We start from the raw sequence: 12,827 nt of genomic DNA on the forward strand, positions 1-12,827 counted from the left end.
CTTCATTCGAGTGGACTGATTCATTTGGCCAATAAACATTTTAAGCCAGGACGAACGATCTAGTGTGGCACTAGGCATTGGGATTGCGTTATTTCCAGCCATTTGTTGTAACAGTATTATTGATAATAAGCGTGTTCTACACTGCGAAAGAAGAATAAAATAATAAGCATGCATCGTTTTTATTTTAAGTCTAATGAACTAATATCATAACGCGAAGACTCAAAAACATTTATACAATTGACCTCCCTCAAGAATTATATAAATGACCCCAAGACTCAATTCTCTGTAAATTGATAAGCTAACTTGTTAGCTAATTCTACCGTTAGAATTCCTGGTCGATAAATTTCTGTAAATTTTATCTTTAGTCCATCATAATCACGAGAAACTCTTCGGACTATGATGTTGAGGTAAACTAAGTCAACACAACTACTTACCCAACGTAGAAGGGGTCATATTAGGCCTACCGACGAAGAAGGGACTCATAGATGTTTGCCCTTATAAAGACTAATCTCAATTTCCGTTTTAGAGGAAGATCCCATCAACTATTTTTAATTCATTTTAAGTGAACTATAATCTAGCATGCGAGAATGATTTAAACTAAAGTGATGGCTTATAGACTGTGACATCTTCATGTCCATGAAAACTAACATACAACTATATGAGTCAATTTTCATGCATTTTAGTAGTAGGTGGTTTCGTTTTAGGCGGAATATGATGCAATAACTAGCATGTGAATGAAAAGCAATAAAATGAAAAACGTAAAAAAACAGTAAAAGTCCTAGTGTGGCCTATCCTATCAAAATGAACAATAAATACAAGTTTGGAATCCATCCTTGGACCCGAGAAGCTTGTCTTGATGTTCCATCTTGATCCATGTAGCGGGAGTGAGCTTGAATCTTCATCTTTAGTCTTCTTTGAAATTACAATAAATAAAATTACATAATTGACCTATTAATTACATTCTAATTTCAAAACCCAAAACTAAAATAAAGGAGATTCGAGATCTCATAATTACATTAAAATCATGTTTCCTTCATTACGAAAACATAATTTGACTAAGGCCACACTAAGTATTACATAATACAACCGATTGCAAAAATTAAATACGTAAATAAAATTCATTCATTCGATTCATTCAACAAAAATAAAAGCATCAACTAAAATAAATTAAACATACATAATACAATACATTAATTATGTTGATTAATTTATCCAAACCACCTATTTAAATTAAATTAAGTGACAATTCCGCAATTTAATCACATTAATTTCATTTCAATCCATATTAAACTTGTAATATGAATTCTATCCGTCAAAATTTTAAACCGCTTTAAAATAACTCGGTATCTTTAATTTGTGAACCGATTCACAATAACTAATTGGCCAAAAATAAAAATAAAAACAAAAACCAATTAAAATTGGTCCGGCTGAAAAAAAACAAATTTTTTTTTTTTATTTTTAGCAACCTCACGGCTGATCATAAAAAACAGCCCCTTCCCCTTATTTTTTTTTTATTCGGCAATTAGAAAGAGAAAAAAAACTTTCCATAATTTTTCTTTTAGGGAAAAACAAAACTTTCCTTCTTTTCTTTTTCTGATTTGGTAATAAAAAAAATAACCTAAAATCAGTTTTTTTTTTTTCACGGAAACCAAAAAAAATTTGAGCCGTCAAAAATTTCCTTTTGCAGCATAAAGCCCTAAAACAAAGTTGATGAAGAACAAAGTTTACAGTTGCTAATAGAACATGGTTTAGCAAATGGATTAACAAGCATGATTAATCTTTTATGCTAAAACTATATAGCAAAAACAAGTTCTTGTATCAATGACATGATGATACTATATCTATTCTAACTTAATCTGCATTAAATCAAAATTCGCCAATTCTTCATATGATAATTTTAACCGATTAAAACAAAGATATGATCAAAAGAAATTGGATATAAATCATCAAACAAAAGGAAAAACAAAGAAAAAAACAGGCCGTAAAAAAAATTATCTCGGCCAAAAAATTTAACCGAAAAAAAAAGAACCCTAATTTATATATTCGAAAATTAGGTTATGAGTTTACATACAATTTTATGATAATCATCAAAATTAAAAGCGTGGCCTAGTGCTCTGATACCACTTGTGGGAAATAAATCTGTATACTTCCCTTAAACTGGAAGGATTATAACGATTTAACAAAGATGATCTAAGGTCATAAAATAAAATACATAAACATAAGTAAAAAGATTTAGAATTAACCTCCGGTCCTAGCAAATATGGCCTAAGAACAATATCAAAATTGATATTCGCCTATTAGTTGCACCCAAGACGATCTGAGATATGCCCTTTGATTATGCTAGAAATCAATCTAAAATTTTCTGTAAAATTTAATTGTCTTTGTGTTCTTGTGATGAGAAAGAGGAGGCTAGGTCAAGAAAAAGCATTAGGGTAGAAATAATTCTCTCCCTTTCTTTTATATAGACCGAATTACCCAAATTAATTAGGAAAGATATTACTCTCCTAATATTCGGCCAATGTTGACCGAAATAAGGAATACAATTTCCTTATTTTTGGTCTTTCCAAAAATATATAATATGTGTTGAATTGTCATCTAGTGAGTATCGAACCCATGACCTCTTGGTATGTGTACCCTCACTATTACCACTATGACACATTCAACTTGTTGATATTAAATACAACTGATTATATTTAATTACGAATTAACAGATTAATTCGTCCAAACTAACCTTATATATATATATTTAATTAAATATAACTTATTATATTTAATTTACGAATTGACAGTTTAATTCGTCTAATCTTAATATTATTTAATTTTCATTAAATAATTATCTCATCAACACATTGACTAACTTTTTAGTCATTTTGGGCATCAATGTAATTATATTTCTATAGCCACATTTCTCAAACACGTCCTATAGGTGTGACCTTTAGGGACCAGTTGATCACCGCCATCTGTATGATAATAACGTCAAACTTTCTAGCAAGTCAACCGTTATTAGGTAAACGTTAATCAACTGATTAAATATACGAAGTATACCCTTGTGAACCTGTAAGAGATTTACAAATGTTATCACACTAATTTGTGGAGGACACAAGCTCCAACATAAAGACCGTTCAACATTAAGCAACCTGAAACGGATTAAATGGTCCACCGGAAAATAAGCATAATAACTCAAAAACTCAAGACTCAAGGCACGATATGATAGTTCGTGCATAAGAAAGAGACCCTGCAACCCAATCTCAACAAACATGCCAAACATTATCTCATCAATCTTTAAAGTTCGCAAAATTTTGCGATCAACACACAGAGTAGGATGCATAGCCTTAGACATCAATACTACAAATTTGTCTCGTTGTTCCTTGTCCCGAAATTCAATAAAAGAGAATTCGTCGATCGGTAGTAATTATCATCTTCCTCCTCGGAAGACACTACTACCTCCGGTTGACGAACGGGAGCGCGCCTCTCCCGTGGCCTTTTACTTCCTTGTCCACTAGTTGACATACCTGCAAAAAGACAAGTATACAATCACAAACCAATTTAATTGCCCAAAACAGTTCACGTTTTTAAGACAACATGAGTCGGAAAATTCGATTTTGAGACCAAAAATCACACATAAACCATCTAAAAGGCAAGGGGATTGCAATTATATAACAAATAGTGAAGATTCCAAGCATAAGAACATAACTTCTAACCAATTTGATGCTAAAATTGAACCCGGAATTTATGAACCCTAATTCCCAAATTAGCAAATTAGGCATTTAATTCAACAAATAAAGGGCTAATAAGCAAGGAAATAGCAATTATATATGAGCAATGGAAGATTCAAGGCAATAAACACAAGATTTAAGCAAGAAAAAGCCAAATTTTCGGACCAATATTGGGGAAAAATGGGATTTACTTGAACAATAAAGGCAATGAAACTCACATATAAGCACAAAGGAGTGATTTAAATCACTTGCATGCAACTAAACATAAATTTTAATGAAGATTTGATGATGATAGTGAAGTATTTGAGAGAGGAGAATGATAAACAATGGTAGAAAGAATAAGGGAAAGTGACGGAATGAAGAAGAATTAGAAATAATATGAGAAAAGAGGAGGAGGACCCAGCCGGTTCAAAACGCGGAACCCGGTTCAAAGTTGGTTCCTCGATCGAGCCAACCCTCAATCGATCGAGGCACCAAAATCAGAGCATGCCAACTTTCGACATTTAAAAATTTTAATTACTCCCCTGGTTGCCCGATCGAGTCTTGACGACACTCGATCGAGCACGCTGGTTCCTCGATCGAGCCTACCTGCACTCGATCGAGGCACCAGTTGACAGCCTCCTTTTTCGTTGAATGATAGCATACAGCTTGAAAATCCGTCATTCACTACAAAATACTTGAAACACATTAAATCCCCACATCCTCACATCTCTCAAAACTAATGAAAAGGCTTAATTAAAAATACGATAATTAAATTAAAGTCCTAAATTACATATTATTACATTTCAATTTCCGAGTTGCCTCTCGGTAACGCTGGTTTAAGCAGTCCCGCACGACCATATTACCTCATCAGTGAGAGGAATCAAAGGCAAAGAGGTCAACGACCTCTATTACCCCAATATGAGCACCTTCGTAGTAAATTTTCAATCGTTGCCCATTCACTTTGAAAGTCTCACCTTTGTCAGTTTGCAGTGTAACTGACCCAAATTTGTTCACTTCAACAACAATGAACGGTCCAGACCATCTACTCTTTAGCTTACCTGGGAACAAACGCAAACGAGAGTTAAATAGCAATACCTTTTCACCGACATGAAATTCCCTTTGCAAAATATGCTTATCGTGCCACTTCTTTGTTCGTTCTTTGTATACTTGAGCATTATAATAGGCATGCAGTCGAAACTCATCAAGCTCATTCAACTGCATCAATCTTCTCTCACCCACCTGTAAGGGATCCATATTCAGCTCCTTTATGGCCCACATAGCCTTGTACTCAAGCTTCACAGGTAAATGGCAAGATTTGCCATAGACTAAACGGTAAGGTGATGCTCCAATCGGCATCTTGTATGTAGTATGGTAAGCCCACAAGGTGTCATCAAGCTTCCGACTCCAATCTTTTCTATTCTTGCTCACTACCTTCTCTAAGATTTGTTTCAATTCTCTGTTGGAAACCTCCACTTGTCCACTGGTTTGAGGATGATATGCCAATCCTCTACGGTGCGTAACGCCATATTTCTTCAACAAAGAATTAAGATGACGTTCATTGAAATGCTTTACTCCATCAGTAATCACTGCGCGAGGCACTCCTAACCGTGGAAAGATAATCTTCTGAAACAATTTAACAAAATATTTAGCATCACAAGTGGGGGTGGCAATTACCTCCACCCATTTAGAAACATAATCTACAGCTACTAGTATATATTGATTCCCATGAGAAGTAGGGAATGGCCCTTGGTAATCAATGCTCAAAATATCAAAAATCTCCACCTCTGAGATTCCAGTTTAAGGCATCTCATGCCTTTGCGAAATATTACTTGTTCTCTGACACGCATCATAAGAACGGACAAAAGTAGTAGCATCTTTCAAGATAGTAGGCCAAAAGAAACCCGATTGCATTACCTTAGCAAATGTCCTAGAAGGACCATGATGACCACCATAAGAAGAGGAGTGACAATGAGAAAGGATGGCACGTACCTCAACCTCTAGAATACATCGTCTATAAATACCGTATGCGCACTCTCGGAACAAATATGGATCATAAATCTCTTCTTCTGATGATAAGACAAGTCAAGAGGAAGGATACCTCCTACCAAGTAATTGGCATAATCTGCAAAACATGGAGTGTTTGCAGCTACAGCTAGAAGATGGGCATCTAAAAAAGAGTCATCAATGGGCAAAATCTCTCTTCCTGCAAATCTCAATTTAGACAAGTGATCTGCAACAACATTCTCAGCACCAGACTTATCACGAATTTCTAAATCAAATTCTTGCAATAATTAAATCCATCTAATAAGTCGTGGTTTAGCTTCTTGTTTAGTTAAAAGATACTTTAATGATGCATGGTCTGTATGAACAATAACTTTAGAACCAACAAGATATACTCTAAATTTGTCTAAAGAATAGACAACTGCAAGAAGCTCCTTCTCCGTGGTAGCATAGTTGATCTGCGCATCATCAAGAGTCTTACTTGCATAGTAAATAGCATGCAACACCTTATCTTTTCTTTGCCCCAAAACAGCTCCAACTGCATAGTCACTGGCGTCACACATAATCTCAAAAGAAAGGCTCCAATCCGGAGATCGGATTATGGGAGCTAAGATATGAAGCAGCCGAGTTAGAGGTTGAGCAATTTTAGAGAAATCCTTAATAAAGCGGCGATAGAACCCTGCATGACCAAGAAAACTACACACACTTATAACATTAACCGGGTACGAAAGTTGCTTAATTACCTCAACCTTAGCTTTATCCACTTGGATACCTTTACCTGACACCAAATGACCGAGTACCACCCCTTCAGTAACCATGAAGTGGCACTTCTCCCTATTAAGTACAAGGTTGCTCTCCTCACAACGCTGCAAAACTTTAGTCAAGTTTCTCAAGCAAACATCAAAGTCAGTACCATAAACGCTGAAATCATCCATAAAGACTTCCATAATAGACTCTATGTAATCAGAAAATATGGCCATCATACACCGCTGAAAGGTAGCTGGGGCATTGCATAAACCAAAGGGCATCCTCTTATAAGCAAATACACCATAAGGACATGTGAAAGTAGACTTTTTCTGATCGTCGGGATGAATGGGTATCTGAAAGAAACCGGAGTAGCCATCTACATAACAGAAATAACTATGGCAGACTAATCTCTCTAACATTTGGTCAATATAAAGAAGTGGGAAATGGTCTTTCTTAGTAGCTGTGTTCAACTTCCTATAATCAATACACATCCTTCAACCTGTAACAAGTCTAGTAGCAATTAATTCATTTTTATCGTTCTTTACTACTGTAGTACCTCCCTTCTTGGGTACAACTTGGACAGGACTGACCCATTTAGAATCAGATATAGAGAAAATAATGACAGCATCTAGTAATTTATGTACCTCTTTCCTTACCACCTCCTGCATTGGAGGATTTAGTCGTCTCTGACCCTGTGCACTAAGCTTGTGTCCTTCTTCCATGTGAATACGATGCATACAAAAGTCAGGACTAATGCCTTGTAAGTCATCAATGCTATACCCAATGGCCTTTTTATGAGTTCTCAAAACGGTCAACAAAGCAGAAAGTTGACCTTCAGTTAGGCTAGCATTGACAATTACTGGGTTCATTTCACAGTCATCAAGAAATTCATACTTAAGATGAGAAGGAAGGGGTTTTGGTTCAGGTTTGTTTACCTCAGTTACCTTAGGTGCGATACCCAAACTGTATACCTTTTGATGGAGACATTCCTCTCCGGTTAGCAGTCTCTCAATCTCATGAACTTCTGGACTCCATTAACCCGTCTGAGCAGCTGAATCTGAAACAAGGGTGATCTCTAGAGGATCCCTGTTTAAACACATAGAAAGACACTCATCAATAGTAAAATCGACAACATCAATACTATGACAAGTTTCTTCTATCATGGGATGTTTTAACGCTTTTTCTAAGTTAAAAACAATAGTATCATCCCCCACAGCTAAAGTCAGTCTCCCTTGCCTAACATCTATAACCGCCCCCGTTGTGTGAAGGAATGGTCTACCCAAGATGACAGGGATTTGGTTGTCCTCAGCCATGTCTAAGACAACAAAATCTACCGGAATGAAGAATTTCCCAATTCGAACGGGAACATCCTCCAACACCCCCCGTGGTTGTTTAACAGATCTACCAGCCATCTGCAAAGTCATATTAGTAACACTCATTTGACCCATATTTAATTTCTTACAAAATAGAATAAGGCATGACACTAACGCTAGCTCCTAAATCACAAAGAGCTTTACTAATAGCAAGATGACCAATATGACAAGGGATAGAAAAAATCCCTGGATCCTTTAGCTTAGGTGGTGAATTAACTTGAAACATGGCGCTGCACTTTTGAGTGTAAGCAATGGTTTCCACCGCATCAAAGGATCGTTTCCTTGTCAAAATCTCCTTCATGAACTTTGCATAAGCCGGCACTTGAGTAATTAACTCGGTAAAAGGAACACTTACCTGTAAGTTCTTCACTACCTCCATAAACTTACCAAACTGCTTATCCAACTTAGACTTTTGTTAACGATAAGGAAAAGGTAGTGAAATAGTAATCGGCTCGGCTTGCTTGGCTTTAGAATCACTTTTTGAAACACCGTCGTCTGCCAGAGAGGATCCTCGATCGAGTCCTGATGTCACTCGATCGAGCACGGAAGTTCGTCGATCGAGCCTGGGGTCACTCGATCGAGGAACCTTAGCAGATTCGTCTTTTTTTATTTTTTTCGCTTTTATTCTCAGCTCGTGTTTCAACTTCGTTAGCTTCTTTTTCATCATCACTTAGCTCCAAATTACCTAATCCCTTAGGATGCATATAAGGTACCTCATTATCAGTAGTGGGCAATTCTTCATCATGGCTTTGCAGCTCCTGATTTTCATATGTGGTGCCGCTCCTCAGTTGAATGACATTAGCTTGCTCGTGAGCTTATTTACCTTGAGGAGGAACACCTCCGGGCTATTTTGAAGGATTTAGAATTGCCATCTGAGCCACCTGAGTATCCAACATCTTATTATGGGCAACCAGCTCAGGGCTTTGAGCCGTCTGCTTTTGCTGCATTGACAAAGTCTGTTGCAAAAGATTGCGCAACTCTGCCATCTCACTGTTTGGATCTTGTTGAGGAGTTTGCTGAAGTGGTTGTTCATATTGATTGTTAAACTGCTGACCTTCTTGATTTTGCCTTCGATATCCCCCTTACGGCTGATTACCACGATTGTTGGGAGGGATATAAGTATTCTTTTGTGGTTGTTGCTGCTGTGGATTTTGCACATTCTGACTAGACCATTGAAGGAAATGGTGCTCCTTCGTTCTTTCATTCTAAAAGTTGGAGAAAGGTGTGCCTTGTGTACCTTGTCTGTAAGACTGACAAGCATTAACCTGCTCCAATGTGCTCAAACACTCAGCTGCATTATGACCGTCTAATCCACATCTAGCACAAGACTCCTCTTGTTGTTGACTCATAGCATGAACTCTCTCTCTACTTCCCAATGATTGGGTAGTCTTCATCTCAGCAATTTGGGCAGAAAGAGCCTCCAGATGTGCTGCAATACCACTATCTCCCCCACTTCCACGGACACTTCCCCTTGGATTTCCATACTTTGCAGTATGAGTAGAAATATGATCAATTAATTTCCATGCGCCATCAGATGTAGTGTTGTCTTGAAATCTCCCATTAGCTGAAGAATCCAATAAAGCACGGTGATCATCATATAACCCATTATAAAATTGGTTACAAAGAAACCACTTCTCAAAACCATGATGGGGGCCCGAACGCACTAATCTCTTGAAGTGAACCCACTCTTCACTCAAATCTTCTATGGCCGTCTGCTTTAAACTAGTAATCTGATTTCTCAAAGCATTGGTCTTCTGGGGTGGAAAGTACCTCTTACAGAAAGCAAGAGCTAAACTATTCCAGTCAGTTACTCCCTGATCAGCCATATCTAACTCTCAACCATTCTGCAGCTCCATCCTTCAGAGAAAAGGGAAAGAGCACCCGCTTTACCTGATCTTGTGTCACTCCAGCTGTTAAAGGTGTAGGTTAATATCCGTATACTACCCTTCGAATTAAGGATTATAACGTAAAATTTATATGTAGTTTATAGTCATAAAACGAAAACAACAAGGAAACGACAAAGATATAGAAATAACCTTCGGTCCTAGTGCAAAAGGCAATGAGAGATCAAGTTAGATCTCCTCCTAATCGTTGCACCCAAGATGTCCGAGTAATGCCCTTGTGCTAGAGAGAATCCCCTAATTGCCTTGCAATATCGAGGGGATTGTTTTTGTGAGTTTTTAGTTGGATGAGAGATCCGGGATTTAGGAGGCACAATTCCCAAAACCCTAATTTTGATTAGCAAATGATCAATTTTTTGGTTAGACAAGAGGAGAAGCTCTCCTTTTGTCCTTGGATAGCTCGGCCAAACCGAGTGAGTAAGAGGGAAATGGGCTTTTCATTTCCTCTTCACTTAAACTCGTGATCCGGTCCATAGCTCGCTAAATGTATTCGACGCGGTTTCATTATAAACTGTTATCGGTTATCGGAAATTAAGGCATCAACTAATAATCCGGGTTAGTTGAATTATTAATACATGTCCGACAAAACAGTATTGTATAATTATATTCAATATACATTTAATTAAATATAAAACGCTTATATTTAATTTTACGAATTAACTGGTTAATTCGCCTTTAGCCATGCCCATGATATTTAATCCGTATTAAATATAATATCTCAACATCACATTTTGACTAATTATTAGTCAAATAACTCGACTAACCGGTTAGTCAAATTTGGCATCTACATGATCGTATTTTCATACCGTCACATTACTCAAAACGTATCCTATAGGTGTGACTTTTAGGGACCAGTTGATCACCGCCATCTGTATGACAATAACGTCAAACTTATCTAGCAAGCCAACCGTTATTGATAAACGTGGATCAACTGATTATGATACAAAGTATACCCTTTTGATCCTTTTAGAGGTTTATAAGTCCTTGCACTAACTGTTAAGGACACCAACCCCAACAAGCTCCCACTTGTCCGTACAAGTGTATGTGCAATGACGTTATCCGCACTAACTGGAGGACACAAGCTCCAACAAACTCCCACTTGTCCGTACAAGTGTATGTGCGATAACCGATTCTCATATTCATTTAAAATTTCTCCCACTCAATGTAAAACAATTTGCAGATCTGGATCCACAAAGGTCGTATTTTACAATCGATCTGTATCTAGAGTGGTTTCCCCGACTAGAGAGTAACTTAACTGATAAAACGAATCCGTATCCGAGCATGGCCATGCATTTCGATTCTGACTCCTCGAGTGGCCCTGAGAAATATCGAGTACCCGATAAAGGCTGAATATTTCCTTCAACTCGAACTCCTTCCGATCTAAGCACAGCATGAAATGACCCAGAAAAAATCTACTTGGCCCCCTGTTACGGATGACCGTGAGAAAGAAACCAAAGTCACCCAAAATCTGCCTTAGTCTCAAGAGACAGTCGATAGTCAAAGAATCGACTCTTAGGATCACCATGGAAGTCCTATCCACGACCGGGCAACGAATGTTGTAAAACATTTAGGACTCCACGTCGATGTCACAATTGTGTCCTACGAAATATCCGTATAAATCGCCTCTGTGATTGGTCAGTCAACCTGTTGACTTATGGCTAGTTGAACCCACCATCAACCAACGTCACAAAATAATTGCCAGAGTTATCAGCTCATGAGGGCAATTAAGGACTGAAAAATATAATGTTCGTTCAGTTCACTTTGTGGTGTTCAAAATTTGTCGTACAAACCCACATGAAAAACAAAATATATAAATATCAAAACGATGATGTTGTATAGAGTACAAAAGCAAATGAATCTAATCCATAAAAGAGTACTACAACTTAGGAACACGTTTAATTCCCATGGAATTAACGTGCCCTTCATGCTTATCTTGTCGTAATGCTTTAGTGAGAGGATCTGCTATGTTGTCATCTGTAGCAATCTTTTCTATCACTACTGTCTTTTGCTCCACGTAATCCCGGATTAGATGAGCTTTCCGTTGTACATGTCTAGACTTGTTGCTAGACTTTGGCTCCTTAGCTTGGAAGATGGCACCACTATTGTCGCAATAGATGGTGATCGGGTCATTCGAACTAGGCACTACAGATAGCCCATGTAAGAATTGACGCATCCATATCGCTTCCTTTGTAGCTTCGGACGCGGCATAGTACTCGGACTCGGTCGTAGAATCTGTTTATAGATTTGTTTCGAACTCTTCCAGTGATTGATCGCGCGCCATTAAGAGTAAAAACGAATCCAGACCGAGATTTCGAGTCATCTCGATCCGTTTGGAAGCTAGCATCTGCGTAACCAGTTTCGCATAGCTTTTGAGAGCCTCCATAAGTCAATGCCCAATCTTTAGTCCTCCGTAGGTACTTAAGAATGTTCTTGACACCACCAATGTGATTCACCTGGATGTTGTTGGAATCGACTTGTCATACTCAATGCATATGCCACGTTCGGACGTGTGCATATCATGGCATACATGATTGATCCTATAGCCGAAGCATAAGGAATCCGGGTCATGCGCTCTTTCTCTTCCGGTGTCTCTGGTGCCCGAGACTTGCTCAAATGCACCCCTGGAGACATAGGAAGGAACCCCTTCTTGGAGTTAGTCATGCTTTGAATCTCTCTAGGACTTTGTCTATGTAAGACTCTGATCGAGAGATAGCATCCGACGTGATCTATCTCGATAGATACGGATGCCTAGAATTCTTTGTGCCTCTCCCAGATCTTTCATCTGGAAATGGTTTTTCAACCATACTTTCACCGAAGTTAAGAGAGGTATGTCATTCCCAATCAGGAGTATGTCGTCAACATACAATATTAGGAAGACAATCTTGCTCCCACTTGACTTGATATATAAACATGGTTCCTCGACTGATCGAGTGAATCCATTTTCTTTTATCACTTGGTCGAAGCGATGATTCCAACTCCTTGATGCTTGCTTAAGTCCATAAATGGAACGCTTAAGCTTGCACACTTTCTTAGGATGTGCTGGATCAATGAAACCTTCGGGTTGTACCATGTACAACTCTTCCTCCAAAAAGCCGTTTAAGAAGGCG

This window comes from Silene latifolia, chromosome 6 (assembly GCF_048544455.1).
Source record: "Silene latifolia isolate original U9 population chromosome 6, ASM4854445v1, whole genome shotgun sequence".
NCBI lineage: Eukaryota > Viridiplantae > Streptophyta > Magnoliopsida > Caryophyllales > Caryophyllaceae > Silene > Silene latifolia.